Consider the following 19,394-nt stretch of genomic DNA (forward strand, 5'->3'; position numbering starts at 1 on the left):
AGGGTGCCACTTAATAAAGTCACCAGGGAGTGAGCGCTTCAGAAATCGACCATCGAATGATTTTGGGAAAATATGCGAATAGCGGGGTGTGGGCATTTCTGCGGTGCTACAAAGCTCACAAAGAAGCAAAATAACACTGCTTTGCCAGCCAACCAGAATAAGGGCCATACTGCTTATTAATGGGTGCAAGAATAGTGTAGCCCTGGCAGAAACAATGGTTAAGCATAGAGAACCCCAAGTAGGCATCGGCCTGGCTGCGATCCCATGGGAATGCCCAGCATTTCATAGAGACGCCCATGCCACTTTCATGGAGGAGAAACATCCTCCGGTGTGTGACAGCACTTGATGCTCTGATGAAGTGAACTATTAGGGGGAGCAGGCAAGAAACCGAATGGACATTCCAAACTACATCATCTACATATGCGATGGTCAGTGGGATGTACCGCCAATGCTTTGTACATCCCGTCCAGAGAGAGAGAGAGTTGGGGCAGAGAGAGACTGGACACACTTGTCGGCATAAGCAGGCAGCAGACGGAACACATGAATTCCCCCCCTGACTCTGCAACACCCCAATTGCTGGCTCAATAATCCTGGCTGGTACACACTTTTGCAGAAGAAAATCAACGAAATAAAAATGTATTGTTTGTGGGGGAAACAATTGTTGTCACTGATTTTCATTTTGTCTTTGACTGATCTTCCTTACCCATTGCATTGGCAGGTCTCAGTATCATATCCGCCACAGACGGCTCCTATTTATTTTTGATCTGTCCGACAGCCGGCGCTTACCTGTTCGCTAGGCTGGAAGTATATGCACCTTAGCGAACAGGACTGAATCAGGCCTCTTTATCTGTCTGTGCTCATGGTCGCCATCTCTCTCTACAGATCTCACACACTCTCCCTCTGCCCCAGGTTAATGGCTGTGAGGGGTAAGGAGACAGGAGGGAAGAAGGACACAGAAAACCTATATGTTACCTAACAACTCGATAAAAAAACCTCGATAATGGAAATGCTGTAGATGTGATTTTCCTAGATTTCGCTAAAGCATTTGATACTGTCCCACACAAGAGATTGATTAATAAAATGGAGAACCTAGGATTGGGTGAAAATATCTGCAGATGGGTAGGGAATTGGCTATGTAATAGAGAACAAAGAGTGGTTGTGAATGGTGCCATATCAGATATGATACCGGTACTAAGTGGAGTGCCCCAGGGTTCGGTTTTGGGGCCCATTTTGTTTAACATTTTTATTAACGATATTGGGATAGGGTTACTCAGCAATGTATCCATCTTTGCGGACGATACAAAACTTAGCAAAGTCATCAAATCACCAGAAGATGTCACCATGCTTCAAAATGATCTTGCAATTCTAGATGAGTGGGCAAAAAAATGGAAGATGAGGTTCAATGTAGATAAATGTAAGGTTATGCACCTTGGGAGACACAACCAGTGTGCAAGTTACAACCTTAGCGGAGAGGAACTGGGTAATTCCATACTTGAAAAGGATCTAGGAGTCCAAATAGACAGCAATCTAGGATGTAGTGCCCATTGTAATGTAGCTACAAAAAAGGCCAACAAAATTCTGGCATGTATTAAGAGGGGAATGGAAACTAGGAACTCAAGGGTAATTATGCCACTATATAAAGCATTGGTGAGACCTCACCTAGAGTACGGAGTACAGTTCTGGGCCCCACACTATAAAAAGGACATCATAGAATTAGAAAAAGTCCAAAGGCGAGCAACAAAGCTTATTAGGGGAATGGAGAATTTAAGCTACGGGGAGAGATTAAGCAATTTGGGACTATTTACATTAGAAAAGAGACGTTTAAGGGGGGATATGCTCAACATGTACAAGTATATCAAGGGCCAATATAAGGAACTGTCACACACCCTATTTTCTACTAGAAAGGAATCTAGGACGCGAGGGCATGAGTATAGATTAGAAAAAAAAAAGATTTAATTCAGCTAGTAGAAAGAATTTCTTTACGGTCAGAACAGTCAAACTCTGGAACTCTCTTCCCAGAGAGGTGGTAACGGCTGGCTCATTAAATGCGTTCAAGGCAAAGTTGGACAAACATTTACTGGAGAAAAACATCCATGGGTACAAATAAGAAATATAATTTGTCTGTAAAATACCAGAACCTACCAAATCAGCAATGGATATCTATACCAGGTTGAACTAGATGGACGCAGGTCTTTTTTCAACCTTACCTACTATGTAACTATGTAACTATGTAACTCACCTCTGATATAATGCTAGAACAGGTCCAGGTGCAGCACATATTCGGTGTACACATAGGTGGCCGGCTGCTCACCCGTTGTACTCGTGTAGACCTGGGTAACATAGATAAAGGTTATTACTGCACTATTCACACAATACTGACTATAGTGCACAACCTAGGGGTCTAGTTACTAACATGCAGCAATAAGGTGGATTGTCTATTACCTATTATTGGGGCAACAGAAACTCACTTATTGCCACCATCAGAGAAAGGTGACTAAGATCTGGGACTTAAAAATACTTTCTACCTCACTCTTCCCAACTGCTTTAAATGTAATAATAAAATACATTTTTAACCAATGTATCATCTTTTTTTCATGGATTTTTGTAAGAAACACCCTTTCAGCATTTTATATGTGGAAATGGGAAACAGGGACAGAGGGGCGCACAATCACTGTACTATAGTGTTCTCAGATCTAGTCCTCTGCATACACTGGCAGTGCATGTTTTCCATATGTCCTTGCTGGAGCACAGGCATATTCATTACTCACTGACACATTATAAAATATCTACAGATGATTCTTAGGATTTCACTTGTGTTTCTGTGAGGAGACCTGTAAATTGTGCGACGTTAGCTTGTCCCAAGAACTGGAAATGGGAAGCAATGCTCCTCTATAAGAAATGAATGTTACAGTAAGGGGGTCATATTGTTCATTTGCACCCCCCACGTGGTCCAGCGATGGGTTTTTTCCGTGCATGCGCATAATGAATTATGCGCATGTGCAGGGTCCCTGGGCGACTGAACTCAGCGACTGATCAGTTCACACTGACCAATGTGGGCCAGGGGAGTGGGGCAGCAGAGTAGGGTGTCCACCATGGGAACGCTCAGCATTTCATGGCCGTCCCTATGGGATTGCGTGCAGCGAGTGGTGTGCCAGGGTTGGACGGCTGACGTCACATGACGTCGGGCAGGCGGATGACGTCAGCCGTCCGTCCTGGTTTCGGCCGGCCACTGACTTATATTTGCGTGGCCTGGATAAGTCATTCGGTGGTCGGTGATCATCAAATGATTTCTCCTGCTGCGGGCACATGAGAGGGTATGTGTATTCGTGACACTTCCCCTCGCATGGTTGCAAGGTGATACGGTGGCGATTCGGCAGGGGCAGGCCCTCTGGGACTCGGTACGCTGCGAGTTTCACAGCTTACCGAGTCAACCAGAATCAGGGCCTAAGTGTAGAGATGGTGATGTGTTATATGTGTTATATAAAATATCTCTCAATAATCCATCTATGCCAAATCACTTCAGTCAGACACAAAGCCCTCTGACTGGCTCACTGGTCACCAAAGGCTATCCGCTTACGCAGCACTTTTACAGTTACAGGAAGAACACTATACACGTGTACCCAGACCGTCCAATAGGACCCTTCCATCAGGTACAGAAAGCTCTGCTCCCGGACTTCCCAGGTGGTTACCTGCAGTGAAACAGCTTTCTCATCAATTATCTAGTTCAACACAGGTGACTACAATCATAAACAGGGGGAAGCCCAAGAGCAGATCCTCTTGTACCTGATGGAAGGGGTCGTGCTGGGGGATCTGTTATTCCCCCACTCCCATCCCTAACTCCCCTCTCACATGTCAATACAGACAAAAGTAAAACAGTAGGGATGGCCATTCACGATCGATGATTCGAAATCATCGATGGTTCATGGCCAATGTCGAATACTTTAGCCATCGATGGGGGAGAACCAGATGCTTTCCCTCCATCGATGGAACAGTAAAACGATGTTTGCTTTATTTTTTTAAAGCCCCGGGACACAGAGCATAGCTCTGCCCCCTGACACCAGCGAAGCCATGTCCCCCGTGTTTTGATTGGCCCACAGGCCAATCAATCAAACACAATGGATGACCATCGATATGTGAAAATATTGATGGTCATCATTGCATAGTTTAGCACTATCGATGGCAATGGCAACAACGGCCATCCCTATAAAACAGATATTTTAGTAGATGTATTTAAAAGTGAAAAAACATAGGCACCTGATTGTCACTACCCCGGAGGGCTGTATTCTATTGTATTATTGTGGTGAAATAGTTACAGCCATACATTTATGTACATTTAATGTTCCTTTCCTGCAGTTAGATTATAAATTAGGAACATGTACATAGGATCTCACTGAAATTAGGCACAAATAACATTAACAGGGTAAGTTATAGCAACTTAGAAATCCTAAAAATAAAATTAGGCCCATTAGCATGGATACTATAGAGTGTATATGGGAGAGCAGCAAGCTGGTCACATGACCCAAGCTATACACTTTCATAGCTGAGAGTGGCAGTTATTTTCCAACTGGCATCTCTGCAGCAGACAGCATCAGAGGAGGAAGCAGGAGCCCAAGCAGAGGATTGAGAAGGGGAGAAAAAGCGATTTCAGGAGACAGAAAGCCAATTACTGGATCAGGTGAACCCGTCGTAAGACGCAGGAGCCGAATCAGGAGAGGTAAGTAAACTTATTGGATCAGGTGTACCCGTCAGTAGACGCAGGAGCCCGATCAGGAGAAGTAAGTAAACTTATTGGATCAGGTGTACCCGTCGGAAGACGCAGGAGCCGAATCAGGAGAGGTAAATCGACTTATTGGATCAGGTGTACCCGTCGGAAGACGCAGGAGCCAGATCAGGAGAGGTAAATCGACTTATTGGATCAGGTGTACCCGTCGGAAGACGCAGGAGCCAGATCAGGAAAGGTAAATTGACCAATTGGATCAGGTGTACCCGTCGGAAGACGCAGGAGCCAGATCAGGAAAGGTAAATTGACCAATTGGATCAGGTGTACCCGTCGGAAGACGCAGGAGCCAGATCAGGAGAGGTAAATCAACTTATTGGATCAGGTGTACCCGTCGGAAGACGCAGGAGCCAGATCAGGAGAGGTAAATCGACTTAGTGGATCAGGTGTACCCGTCTGAAGACGCAGGAGCCAGATCAGGAGAGGTAAATCGACTTAGTGGATCAGGTGTACCCGTCTGAAGACGCAGGAGCCAGATCAGGAGAGGTAAATCGACTTATTGGATCAGGTGTACCCGTCGGAAGACGCAGGAGCCAGATCAGGAAAGGTAAATTGACCAATTGGATCAGGTGTACCCGTCGGAAGACGCAGGAGCCAGATCAGGAAAGGTAAATTGACCAATTGGATCAGGTGTTCCCGTCGGAAGACGCAGGAGCCAGATCAGGAGAGGTAAATCGACTTATTGGATCAGGTGTACCCGTCGGAAGACGCAGGAGCCAGATCAGGAAACGTAAATTGACCAATTGGATCAGGTGTACCCGTCGGAAGACGCAGGAGCCAGATCAGGAAAGGTAAATTGACCAATTGGATCAGGTGTACCCGTCGGAAGACGCAGGAGCCAGATCAGGAGAGGTAAGTCAACTTATTGGATCAGGTGTACCCGTCAGAAGACGCAGGAGCCGGATCAGGAGAGGTAAGTCGACTGATTGGATCAGGTGTACCCGTCGAAAGACGCAGGAGCCAGATCAGCAGAGGTAAGTTCACATATTGGATCAGGTGTACCCGTCGGAAGATGCAGGAGCCGGATCAGAAGATGGAGGAGATGGTCGGGAAGAAGAGGAGAAGGAAGGAGACCTCAAGAAGGCCTGAAAAGGAAGCACCTAAGGAGGAACCCAGCGGCAAGATACAGAAGACAGACCAGAACACAGAGGAGATGGCCGGAAAGAAGAGGTGCAGGAAGGAGACATCAAGAAAGCCTGAAAAGGAAGCACCTGAGGAGTCCAGCAGCAAGATGCAGGAAAAAGACCAGAAGACAGTGAAGAACACTTCATCAAGAAAATCCAGAGAGGAGGAATCGCTGGAAGAGAGAAAGAGAGCAGCAAGCGAGGCTAAAGACCCGGATGAAGATCAGCCAAGACCAGGTAAGCGGAAATGTAGTTGGATGTCCTTGCACTGTAGTTCATTTTTACACTGGCAAAGTTGAATATTGTTTATATAAAAAAAATATTAATAATGTTTTATATGTAATTTATATTCATTTCATTGGTTACTACAGTTATTCAGATAAAGACAGTCTCAAAAAAAAGGATTAGTAAAACTACTGTAATATTTATGGAGAAAGGTGCACAACTACAAAGGTGCTGTAACCTACAGTATAGCTCAGTTTGGTGACAGGCATATGCCGGCATTCGCAGTGTCATTTACACAATGAAAACACAGTATGAATGTTCTTCTACCTTTACCTAGCCTAATCCTAACATTACTATGATTATTACTTCATTAACCCCACACCCAAACATCAGGGGGTCTACAGAATAGCTCTAGGTTTACTGGCACTAAAGGTGGTAATACCCAGGATGGCAGTGCCTGCATTTATACGTGACAGCCCAACCCCCCTGGGGAAGACAGCCATGGTGATAACTGAAGAATGTAGGGCTGGTGTCACCTGGTTTAATGACTCATGGGGGGAAATTTACTAAGATGTGTATGCTACTTCACATGTGATGTTGCTATGGGCAACCAATCAGAATCTACTTCTTATTTATTTAGCATCCTCTAGAAGACAGGATCTGATTGGTTGCCCATAGCAACATCACATGTGAAGTAGAATACACATCTTAGTAAATCCCCCGCCATGGTGTCATGGCGGTTTTTTCCCTTCATTTAATTATGGACTTGGATATTTAATCTATTATTAGATATTTAATCTATTATTAGATATTTAATCTAAAGTAATGTATGTTAACATGAATTTCACATATAGGAATACAGATGCAAACCCTTTCAGGCTGTTTATAGGACAACAAAACGCATTATATCCCGTGTCAAACTTGGACATGAAGGGCCCATCAGGCAAATGTAATGGTTGGCATCTATTGTAGCTTAATGCCATTACAAATGTACTACAGGCAATGTGATTAGTGCCAGAACGGTATGGCCAGTAACTACAGGATTAGCTCAGAGGAATTGGCTTGGTCACTAGAACCCCAGGCAATCCTTTTGATCACTAGCAATAATTTACCTGCTTAAATTTGCATGAGAATGCATCACTAACAGTTCCTTACAACACATAAATGCACATGCTCCATTCCTACAATAATAAATAGGCACTATTCAGTTACGCAACAAAATTATTAAACTCAAAAGTGATCAAGGTGCAGGGAAATACTGTGTCTGAAGTCTGGGGGCACATAGAAAACATTGGTGGTAGGTGTAGAAGGACAGAAAGCCTACATAAGCAGAGGGAAGGGCTAAGGCACTGCAAGGGAACAAGGGAAGGGTAGAGAGCCTGGATCAGACAGCGCCCGAGAGTCCAAACCACGCAGGGATAGAGCAGAGAGACTGAACCAGACAGGGGAAGGGCAGAGAGGCCAGACCAGACAGTGTAAGGGCAGAGAGGCCGGACCAGACAGGGGAAGGGCAGAGAGTCTGGACGAGACAGGGGAAGGGCAGAGAGGCCGGACCAGGCAGGGGAAGGGCAGAGAGGCCGGACCAGGCAGGGGAAGGGCAGAGAGACCGGACCAGACAGGAGAAGGGCAGAGAGGCTGGAGTGCCCCACGTAGGAATACTTAATTAAAGGTGTATTCAGGAGCTTGGGCTTACTGTTCAATGAGGCCTGGTGGTTCCGATTAGCTAGAAGTAGCTTTGTAAAACCCTATAGTGTGCTACGCTGTAAGTTTGAATCGTGCCCTATCTCCTTATCTGTTGAATAATAAATTCCTAATCTATTATTTTACTCCGCAAGGACCAAGCAGCATCTCACCGCCAGACTGCCCAGAGGACGAATCTCAATTCCTGGAGAGATATGACATCCGTCGGGAGTTAGGCCGAGGCACATACGGAGTGGTCCTGCTGGCGCACGACAACATCACCAAGACGGATGTCACCATTAAACTCTTGAACAACAACGGACTGTCAGATAGAGAAGAACTGAAGGCGTGGATGGAGACCAGAGCCCTACAATCAACATCTGGGAGCCCCTTCTTAGCACATGGACTTCTGACCTTCCAGAATGAAGACGTGTTGGCATTCGTCATGGACTACGCCAGCGGTGGAGACCTGTTTGACCTGCTGCAATCAAGAGGGCGTCTTGAGTCTACGGCTACAACGTACGATCTATGCATAATCTGGTGTATAACTCTGTGTGATATAGGATTCCGGTACTTATGTAATATCTGGACTCCCGTTTTTCTTATGAGACCGCGTCCCCTCGCGGGGCTCGCTGCGCTCGCCACGCTTCGGGCACGGTGGCTCGCTGCGCTCGCCACACTATAGAAAATCAACTCCATGCGTAGTTGGATAGTAGGGGTATGAAAAAATGGGGTGCATTTAACATGGGAGTCCAGATAATACATAAGTACCAGGATTCCTTGTTGGACGTCCATCAATTTGTCTCTTCCTGCTAGAATTCTATTCTACCCGTATTTGTCTTCCTTTCGTGTTCTACAGCTCTTACACTGTTCCCCATCCCACACTGTATCTCTCTATCCTGCCCATACACAATGGCTGATTTGGGATATTACAATGTTGTTACATTTCTTCTATAACAGAGTCTTCGCTGCCGAGATCGTGTCCGGTCTCCAGTACTTCCACAGGATGGGCTTCATCCATCGGTAACTTTCTTTCTTTCCTCATTTAAATAAACATAGAAGAAAAGATAATTTGGGATTCCTATATATATACACCCCTTTGTGTGCAGCTCTAGCCTGACCATTACATCCCTCCAAAGCCCCTCCTACCACCCTGTCACTACCACACCCACTTCTATCTGGGCCACAGGGAAATACATCTCAACTGCCAGACACCTGGGATAATGCAGTCCCAATCATGGCATCAGGGCAGAGCCAGCAAATTGAGACAACTCAAGTCAATCTCAGACATTGGGAGCAATGCTAGCGGTGTATATGTGGATCTGATTATAAGATTATATGCATGCAAGTGCAAATATACAGGAAGGACAGCAACTCTGCCAGCATCCAGCATCTGCCAGCAAACACTTCTTATTCGCAACACAATGCACCTAAGACGCACCAGGAGACTTTGCCTTAATATGTGTCTGAGGACGTATCTGCAGCCTTAGACACTTATGATGTATGCAAACAAGTACTTAATGACAAAATACTTATTGTTCCTTTTACAGAGACATCAAACCAGAGAACATCCTGCTTCATGACGGCCATATTAAAATCACCGACTTCGGGCTGGCGATCGAGAACAAACCCAGAGCCTCTGGCTACGCTGGAACACGTGGCTACATTGCCCCAGAGGTGAGGCTATAATAAATTTGAGGGGCTATGTGATAAGGTGGATATGGAGGAGACAATGTCACATTTCCATTCTTACTACCAAAGCCCCAGAATTAATCTGTACATAAATTAATTAAATTTCTATTCCCATTATGTACCCAGCGTGTCTGTCCCGGTAATGGTGTTCCCAGTGTGTCTGTCCCGGTAATGGTGTTCCCAGCATATCTGTGCCGGTAATGGTTTACCCAGTGTGTCTGTCCCGGTAATGGTGTTCCCAGCGTGTCTGTCCCGGTAATGGTGTTCCCAGTGTGTCTGTCCCGGTAATGGTGTTCCCAGTGTGTCTGTCCCGGTAATGGTGTTCCCAGCATATCTGTGCCGGTAATGGTTTACCCAGTGTGTCTGTCCCGGTAATGGTGTTCCCAGCGTGTCTGTCCCGGTAATGGTGTTCCCAGTGTGTCTGTCCCGGTAATGGTGCTCCCAGCGTGTCTGTCCCGATAATGGTGTACCCAGCGTGTCTGACCTGGTAATGGTGTTCCCAGCGTGTCTGTCCCGGTAATGGTGCTCCCAGCGTGTCTGACCTGGTAATGGTGTTCCCAGCATGTCTGACCTGGTAATGGTGTTCCCAGCATGTCTGACCTGGTAATGGTGTTCCCAGCGTGTCTGACCTGGTAATGGTGCGCCCAGCGTGTCTGACCTGGTAATGGTGTTCCCAGCATGTCTGACCTGGTAATGGTGTTCCCAGCATGTCTGACCTGGTAATGGTGTTCCCAGCATGTCTGACCTGGTAATGGTGTTCCCAGCATGTCTGACCTGGTAATGGTGTTCCCAGCGTGTCTGACCTGGTAATGGTGCGCCCAGCGTGTCTGACCTGGTAATGGTGTGCCCAGCGTGTCTGACCTGGTAATGGTGTGCCCAGCGTGTCTGACCTGGTAATGGTGTTCCCAGCATGTCTGACCTGGTAATGGTGTTCCCAGCATGTCTAACCTGGTAATGGTGTGCCCAGTGTCGGTCCTGGGAACTGTGTGCCCAGCATGTCGGTCCAGGGAACTGTGTGCCCAGCATGTCTGTCCTGGGAACTGTGTGCCCAGTATGCCTATATATGATAAACATGATCTGATTTCTCATTCATCTCACATGTATGGAATTATTTGTCAGTGTAACATCTGATGGCAGGCGTATTGTGCCCAGATCTGCTGTCCTGTTTATGAAGTGTAATGTAGTGAACTTCTTACCTTTTAATGACAGATCATCATGGGAGACCGATATAATGCGGGAGTGGATTGGTACTCCTTCGGTGTGGTGCTATTCCAGATGTCAACAGGAAAATCCCCCGAGGAGTGCCGCATCTCGGCTTTGGCGGGCTGTCATCTGTGCCCGAATACAAGAAACATCATTGAAGAGGTGAGTGTGAGAACATACTTAGCATTCAGCACTAGGTAACAAAGAGGCCATGAACAATGTGTCAGCGTCTGTTATTTATACAGAACCCCCATTCTCTAGTATCAGCCATGTAGTTGTTCTACGAGCGGTCATGTAGCTGTACATGGGGAAGCTATACGTAGTTACATACGTCAGATTACATTACTGGCTCCCTGACACACACAAATAAGTGAAGGAAACTCCAAGCCAGATCAATGCCTGCTGCAGGAGTCACTGTACCACTGACATACACTACTGGTCACGTTATACAGCACCGGCATTTTCCCTGTTTCTATTCAAATATAAGCAAATCAAGTCCAGTGAATGACCCCCAATGGTACCATGATAAGCAGTAACCTGCTAGAGGTTAGGGGAAAGAATACTAAACTACATAGACACACATCCTCTGATTAGGGCAATACAGTATAATGCTTCTTTTCTTTGATGCTAAAATCATGTCTCCTAAATATGTACTGTAAGAAATCAGACTGCAGATAAACAGAAACTTAGGGCCTTATTCTAATCGAAACGGTGAAACGTGCGTACGGTCCGTCACACCGTACGTTTCCTGTACGCTCACGGTGAGCGTAAGTCCGCCCACAGAACAGCCACACACGGATGGTCACAATGGGGAGTGGCGTACACTTGAGCGTACGCCACCGTGCACGGACGGATCTCCCTCTTAGCCACCGACACCTGGCGTACATCAGAGCGTACGCCACCGTTTACGGACGGGTCTCGTCTGTTTTCACACCGTCACCTTCCGTATATCTGAACGTACGCCACAGTGCAAGTAGAAATTGAGTCCAAAAACATCATTGTTGCTCTTAGATGTGGTTTGTGTCTTTTTCCTAATAAAAAACTGGTATGTTTGTGTTACAGTAAAAAAGTTGACACACGTCGACTTCTGTGAATTGAGTGTCCTGCTTTTTAAAGTATACAAAAACACTTTCTGAATGGGTGAGATGGTTATTGCAGCATTGCTTATTGCATTCAGGTGTATGTAATTTACTTGTATTCGGCATTAATTAGCAGACCCAGGCGTCCGCTCTCATGCGGTAGCTCTAAGAGTGGTCAGGAGCACTCTTTGGCGTCCACCTGTTTTTGGTCCAAAATTCACGGTGCATTCGCCGATCGAGACGGTTGTGGCACCGTGCATTTTGTGTGCACACCCCCCTGTACGCCCATGTTTACGCCCAGTTTTCCTCATTACTCCGGCCGCTCCCATAAAAACGCCCACATGCCGCCCACAATGACCGTACTCTTGCGGACAGGTTTTTTCGCACGGAGAGACCCGTTCGTGAGCGGTGTGAGGTCACCGCACATGCGCATAGCGAAAGCTACGTATGCGCAGATGCAAAAAAACCCTGAACCGACCGTGTACGGTCCCACGCACCAAGCAGAATAACCCCCTTAGTTACACTCCTGTTCCTCTTTCCAGCTCCTGTGTGGTGACCCTGAGATGCGTCTGGGTGAGAACGGCAACATCAGAGAACATCCATTCTTCACAGGAATCGATTGGGAGAAGTTAGAACATCTGCAGGACCCATTCACTCCCAGCTTCTCCCTGCAGCCACCACAGTGAAGGTAACATCACTTCCCCAGGTGCAGGAGGTATAACATCATCTCACACAGGAGCAGCCGATACCTCCATCAGTAGCCACATAACAACTTCCAGCTTCCAGAAGAACACCTGGCTCCTCCGTCAGCCCGAATTACACAAGGTGGCAGAACATCGCCCCTCAACTAACAACTACGGTATGTTCTCCAACGCCCATCAAGTACTGGAGACCGAGAGACCGGAACATCAACTCTCTTCCTGATTGGGTAAGTACGATCCAACCCACATTGCGAATCCACCAAACCCCGCCCGGCGAACGCATGCCCCTCCGCCGCCCCAGCAAAGTGTGGCTTCGCCCGCACAGCAGCGAATGGATGTTTTGCATAAACATCCATTCGCTTTGCTGGGGTGTCCGCCCACATCATTCGATGGTCGGTGACCATCGAATGATGTTTAGCGTGCACGCATATATAAGTGACTTTTCAGTTGCATATATATGCGTGCACGCTGGCGTGGATATGGGCGGCCAGCTGACATCCGGTGATGTCAGCTACCCGGCCCACACACCCGCGTCACCTCCTCATTACCATGAGAACGCCCAGCGTTCTCATGGAAACGCCCATGGAACGCTGGGCGTTCCCATATGGTAATGGGGCAGCCCGGCGCTCCCCGCCCATCTCTGCCCCCCCCTCGCTGCCATGGGTGCGTGCACCCGGCGACCCAAAAGGTTGCCGTGGGTGCACGCACCATGAGCCTGCACATGCGCAGAAACACGTCTGCGCATGCGCAGACGCCCAACATCGGTACTGCGTGCGAATGCGCGCAGTACCGATGAAATCTGAATAAGGCCCATTATGCGCAATGTTTACATTCTGCACATGCGATCACATCGCAGAACAACAAACACCTCTGCCATATTTACTGCAGGGGAGCTTGCGGTGTAGAGAATGGAGGTAGGGGGTGGAATGCACCTCCTCCTGCATTTGCATTGCTTAAGGATTGCACAAGCTTATCATGTGCAATCCAAACTGAATCAGGCATCTACTGAAAATGTATATAAAATATAACATCAATGGCGAGGGTTTGGCTGGCAACTTGGGGAGGACGGAGGCCAGAACTGATGTTATATTTTATATACATTTAAGCTGCAAGGCAAAGTTTCTTTGGTCTCGCAAGCCAACCTGCATCTGCAAGCCTGATGAGACTGATGCACACACGGAGCATTTTGTGCTATTTTCTAAGCAATCTTACTAGATTGCTTAGAAACTAAGCACAAATCTCACCGTGTGTATGCTCCTGGCGATCCCGATGCGCGGTCCCGCACACCGGGATCGCCTGATTAGTAAGTCAGTGCATGCAGACGAAATCTAGTAAGATTGCTTAGAATATCTGCATGTCTCACTGCGTGTGTACACAGGACGCGACCACTTCCGCGATCGCGTCCTGAATCCACTCCCCCCTCATCACTTGTCCCCTCCCATTGTTCTCCAGCGTGCAAGCCCCCCATCTCCCTGGTCCCTCACCCAGTGTGTGTGGTAGGGCCACTCGGTGTTGTGCAGGTCGTCCCTCGCGGGCATGCTCCTGTGCGCCTCACTTTGGACGTGTAGGGGAAGCCGAGAATCCCCCGCTCCGGGATGCACGGAGGACACAGTGGCTCCTGCTCCCTGAGCGCGGGCAGCGTGGACGCGGTGACCGTCTTCAGCAGGCAGACTGGCGGGGAGAAGCAGCGGGCGAGGTGCAGGAGAAGAACCAGGAGGCCCGAGCAGAGCAGGCACAGGGGGGCAGGGGGCATGCCGGCGGGATTGGGGCGCAGCCGCTCACACCCGGCTCTCACTCATCATCTGCCCCGTAATTGTGTGCTCCTTGCAGCTGTGTCAGAGAGGCTGCTGCTGCCGGGTCTCACGCGCCGGGTCACTGGGTGATGGGCACACACAACACAACGCACACCCTAATGCCCAGTCACCCCTCTGTCACCTTGTACAGCACACCCTAATGCCCTGGCACCCCTCTGTCCCCATGTACAGCACACCCTAATGCCCTGGCACCCCTCTGTCCCCATGTACAGCACACCCTAATGCCCAGTCACCCCTCTGTCCCCATGTACAGCACACTCTAATGCCCAGTCACCCCTCTGTCCCCATGTATAGCACACCCTAATGCCCAGTCACCCCTCTGTCCCCATCTATAGCACACCCTAATGCCCAGTCACCCCTCTGTCCCCATCTATAGCACACCCTAATGCCCAGTCACCCCTCTGTCACCTTGTACAGCACACCCTGATGCCCAGTCACCCCTCTGTCCCCATGTACAGCACACCCTGATGCCCAGTCACCCCTCTGTCCCCATCTATAGCACACCCTAATGCCCAGTCACCCCTCTGTCCCCAAGTATAGCACACCCTAATGCCCAGTCACCCCTCTGTCACCTTGTACAGCACACCCTAATGCCCAGTCACCCCTCTGTCCCCATGTACATCACACCCTAATGCCCAGTCACCCCTCTGTCCCCATGTACATCACACCCTAATGCCCAGTCACCCCGCTGTCCCCATGTACAGCACACCCTAATGCCCAGTCACCCCTCTGTCCCCATGTACAGCACACCCTAATGCCCAGTCACCCCTCTGTCCCCATCTACAGCACACCCTAATACCCATTCACCCCTCTGTCCCCATGTATAGCACACCCTGATGCCCAGTCACCGCTCTGTCCCCATGTAAAGCACACCCTAATGCCCAGTCACCCCTCTGTCACCTTGTACAGCACACCCTAATGCCCAGTCACCCCAATGTACCCATGTATAGCACACCCTAATGCCCAGTCACCCCTCTGTCCCCATGTATAGCACACCCTAATGCCCAGTCACCCCTCAGTCACCTTGTACAGCACACCCTAATGCCCAGTCACCCCAATGTACCCATGTATAGCACACCCTAATGCCCAGTCACCCCTCTGTCCCCATGTATAGCACACCCTAATGCCCAGTCACCCCTCAGTCACCTTGTACAGCACACACCTGAATGCCCAGTCACCCCTCTGTCCCCATGTATACCACACCCTAATGCCCAGTCACCCCTCTGTCCCCATGTATACCACACCCTAATGCCCAGTCACCCCTCTGTCCCCATGTATAGCACAACTTAATGCCCAGTCACCCCTCTGTCCCCATGTACAGCACACCGTAATGCCCAGTCACCCCTCTGTCCCCATGTATAGCACATCCTAATGCCCAGTCACCCCTCTGTCCCCATGTTTAGCACACCCTAATGCCCAGTCACCCCTCTGTCCCCATGTTTAGCACACCCTAATGCCCAGTCACCGCCCTGTTCCCAGGTATAGCACACCCTAATGCCCAGTCACCCCTCTGTCCCCATGTATTGCACACCCTAATGCCCAGTCGCCCCTCTGTCCCCATGTATAGCACACCTTAATGCCCAGTCATCCCTCTGTCCCCATGTATAGCACACCCTAATGCCCAGTCACCCCTCTGTCCCATGTATAGCACACCCTAATGCCCAGTCACCCCTCTGTCCCCATGTATAGCACACCCTAATGCCCATTCACCCCTATGTCCACATGTACAGCACACCCTAATGCCCAGTCACCCCTCTGTCCCCATGTACAGCACACCCTAATGCCCAGTCACCGCTCTGTCCCCATGTACAGAAGACCCTAATGCCCAGTCACCCCTCTGTCCCCATGTATAGCACACCCTAATGCCCAGTCACCCCTCTGTCCCCATGTATAGCACACCCTAATGCCCATTCACCCCTCTGTCCCCATGTATTGCACACACGAATGCCCAGTCACCCCTCTGTCCCCATGTATAGCACACCCTAATGCCCAGTCACCCCTCTGTCCCCATGTGTAGCACACCCTAATGCCCAGTCACCCCTCTGTCCCATGTATAGCACACCCTAATGCCCAGTCACCCCTCTGTCCCCATGTATAGCACACCCTAATGCCCATTCACCCCTATGTCCCTATGTACAGCACACCCTAATGCCCAGTCACCCCTCTGTCCCCATGTACAGCACACCATAATGCCCAGTCACCGCTCTGTCCCCATGTACAGAAGACCCTAATGCCCAGTCACCCCTCTGTCCCCATGTATAGCACACCCTGATGCCCAGTCACCGCTCTGTCCCCATGTAAAGCACACCCTAATGCCCAGTCACCCCTCTGTCACCTTGTACAGCACACCCTAATGCCCAGTCACCCCAATGTACCCATGTATAGCACACCCTAATGCCCAGTCACCCCTCTGTCCCCATGTATAGCACACCCTAATGCCCAGTCACCCCTCAGTCACCTTGTACAGCACACACCTGAATGCCCAGTCACCCCTCTGTCCCCATGTATACCACACCCTAATGCCCAGTCACCCCTCTGTCCCCATGTATACCACACCCTAATGCCCAGTCACCCCTCTGTCCCCATGTATAGCACAACTTAATGCCCAGTCACCCCTCTGTCCCCATGTACAGCACACCGTAATGCCCAGTCACCCCTCTGTCCCCATGTATAGCACATCCTAATGCCCAGTCACCCCTCTGTCCCCATGTTTAGCACACCCTAATGCCCAGTCACCCCTCTGTCCCCATGTTTAGCACACCCTAATGCCCAGTCACCGCCCTGTTCCCAGGTATAGCACACCATAATGCCCAGTCACCCCTCTGTCCCCATGTATTGCACACCCTAATGCCCAGTCGCCCCTCTGTCCCCATGTATAGCACACCTTAATGCCCAGTCATCCCTCTGTCCCCATGTATAGCACACCCTAATGCCCAGTCACCCCTCTGTCCCATGTATAGCACACCCTAATGCCCAGTCACCCCTCTGTCCCCATGTATAGCACACCCTAATGCCCATTCACCCCTATGTCCACATGTACAGCACACCCTAATGCCCAGTCACCCCTCTGTCCCCATGTACAGCACACCCTAATGCCCAGTCACCCCTCTGTCCCCATGTACAGCACACCCTAATGCCCAGTCACCGCTCTGTCCCCATGTACAGAAGACCCTAATGCCCAGTCACCCCTCTGTCCCCATGTATAGCACACCCTAATGCCCAGTCACCCCTCTGTCCCCATGTATAGCACACCCTAATGCCCATTCACCCCTCTGTCCCCATGTATTGCACACTCGAATGCCCAGTCACCCCTCTGTCCCCATGTATAGCACACCCTAATGCCCAGTCACCCCTCTGTCCCCATGTGTAGCACACCCTAATGCCCAGTCACCCCTCTGTCCCATGTATAGCACACCCTAATGCCCAGTCACCCCTCTGTCCCCATGTATAGCACACCCTAATGCCCATTCACCCCTATGTCCCTATGTACAGCACACCCTAATGCCCAGTCACCCCTCTGTCCCCATGTACAGCACACCATAATGCCCAGTCACCGCTCTGTCCCCATGTACAGAAGACCCTAATGCCCAGTCACCCCTCTGTCCCCATGTATAGCACACCCTAATGCCCAGTCACCCCTCTGTCCCCATGTATAGCAAACCCTAATGCCCAGTCACCCCTCTGTCCCCATGTATAGCACACCCTAATGCCCAGTCACCCCTCTGTACCCATGTATAGCACACCCTAATGCCCAGTCACCCCTCTGTCCCCATGTATAGCACACCCTAATGCCCAGTCACCCCTCTGTCCCCATGTATAGCACACCCTAATGCCCAGTCACCCCTCTGTCCCCATGTATAGCACACCCTAATGCCAAGTCACCCCTCTGTCCCCATGTATAGCACACCCTAATGCCCAGTCACCCACTGTCCCCATGTATAGCACAACCTAATGCCAAGTCACTCCTCTGTCCCCATGTATAGCACACCCTAATGCCCAGTCAACCCTCTTTCCCCATGTATAGCACACCCTAATGCCCAGTCACCCCTCTGTCACCTTGTACAGCACACCCTAATGCCCAGTCACCCTTCTGTCCCCATGTATAGCACACCCTAATGCCCAGTCAACCCTCTTTCCCCATGTATAGCACACCTTAATGCCCAGTTACCCCTCTGTCCCCATGTATAGCACACCCTAATGCCCAGTCACCCCTCTGTCCCCATGTATAGCAAACCCTAATGCCCAGTCACCCCTCTGTCCCCATGTATAGCACACCCTAATGCCCAGTCACCCCTCTGTCCCCACGTATAGCACACCCTAATGCCCAGTCACCCCTCTGTCCCCACGTATAGCACACCCTAATGCCCAGTCACCCCTCTGTCCCCACGTATAGCACACCTTAATGCCCAGTCACCCCTCTGTCCCCACGTATAGCACACCCTAATGCCCAGTCACCCCTCTGTCCCCACGTATAGCACACCTTAATGCCCAGTCACCCCTCTGTCCCCACGTATAGCACACCCTAATGCCCAGTCACCCCTCTGTCCCCACGTATAGCACACCCTAATGCGCAGTCACCCCTCTGTCCCAATGTATAGCACACCCTAATGCCCAGTCACCCCTCTGTCCCCATGTATAGCACACCCTAATGCCCAGTCACCCCTCTGTACCCATGTATAGCACACCCTAATGCCCAGTCACCCCTCTGTCCCCATGTATAGCACACCCTAATGCCCATTCACCCCTCTGTCCCCATGTATTGCACACCCGAATGCCCAGTCACCCCTCTGTCCCCATGTATAGCACACCCTAATGCCCAGTCACCCCTCTGTCCCCATGTGTAGCACACCCTAATGCCCAGTCACCCCTCTGTCCCATGTATAGCACACCCTAATGCCCAGTCACCCCTCTGTCCCCATGTATAGCACACCCTAATGCCCATTCACCCCTATGTCCCTATGTACAGCACACCCTAATGCCCAGTCACCCCTCTGTCCCCATGTACAGCACACCATAATGCCCAGTCACCGCTCTGTCCCCATGTACAGAAGACCCTAATGCCCAGTCACCCCTCTGTCCCCATGTATAGCACACCCTAA

The 19,394-nt window shown here is 49.8% G+C and overlaps 1 long non-coding RNA gene across 1 annotated transcript in view; it reads right to left on the reverse strand.

The window, feature by feature from the left end:
* Positions 1–1,383: 1,383 nt before the first annotated feature.
* Positions 1,384–19,394, reverse strand: part of LOC146006949 (uncharacterized) — a 49,304-nt gene continuing 31,293 nt past the window's right edge. The window contains exons 3-4 of the long non-coding RNA XR_014444138.1: positions 10,695–10,830; positions 1,384–2,330 (exon numbers count right to left, since the gene is read on the reverse strand). This is a non-coding gene — a long non-coding RNA (uncharacterized LOC146006949). The remainder of the gene's footprint in view (positions 2,331–10,694; positions 10,831–19,394) is intronic.

This window comes from Crinia signifera, chromosome 6 (genome assembly GCF_055691185.1).
Source record: "Crinia signifera chromosome 6, ASM5569118v1, whole genome shotgun sequence".
NCBI lineage: Eukaryota > Metazoa > Chordata > Amphibia > Anura > Myobatrachidae > Crinia > Crinia signifera.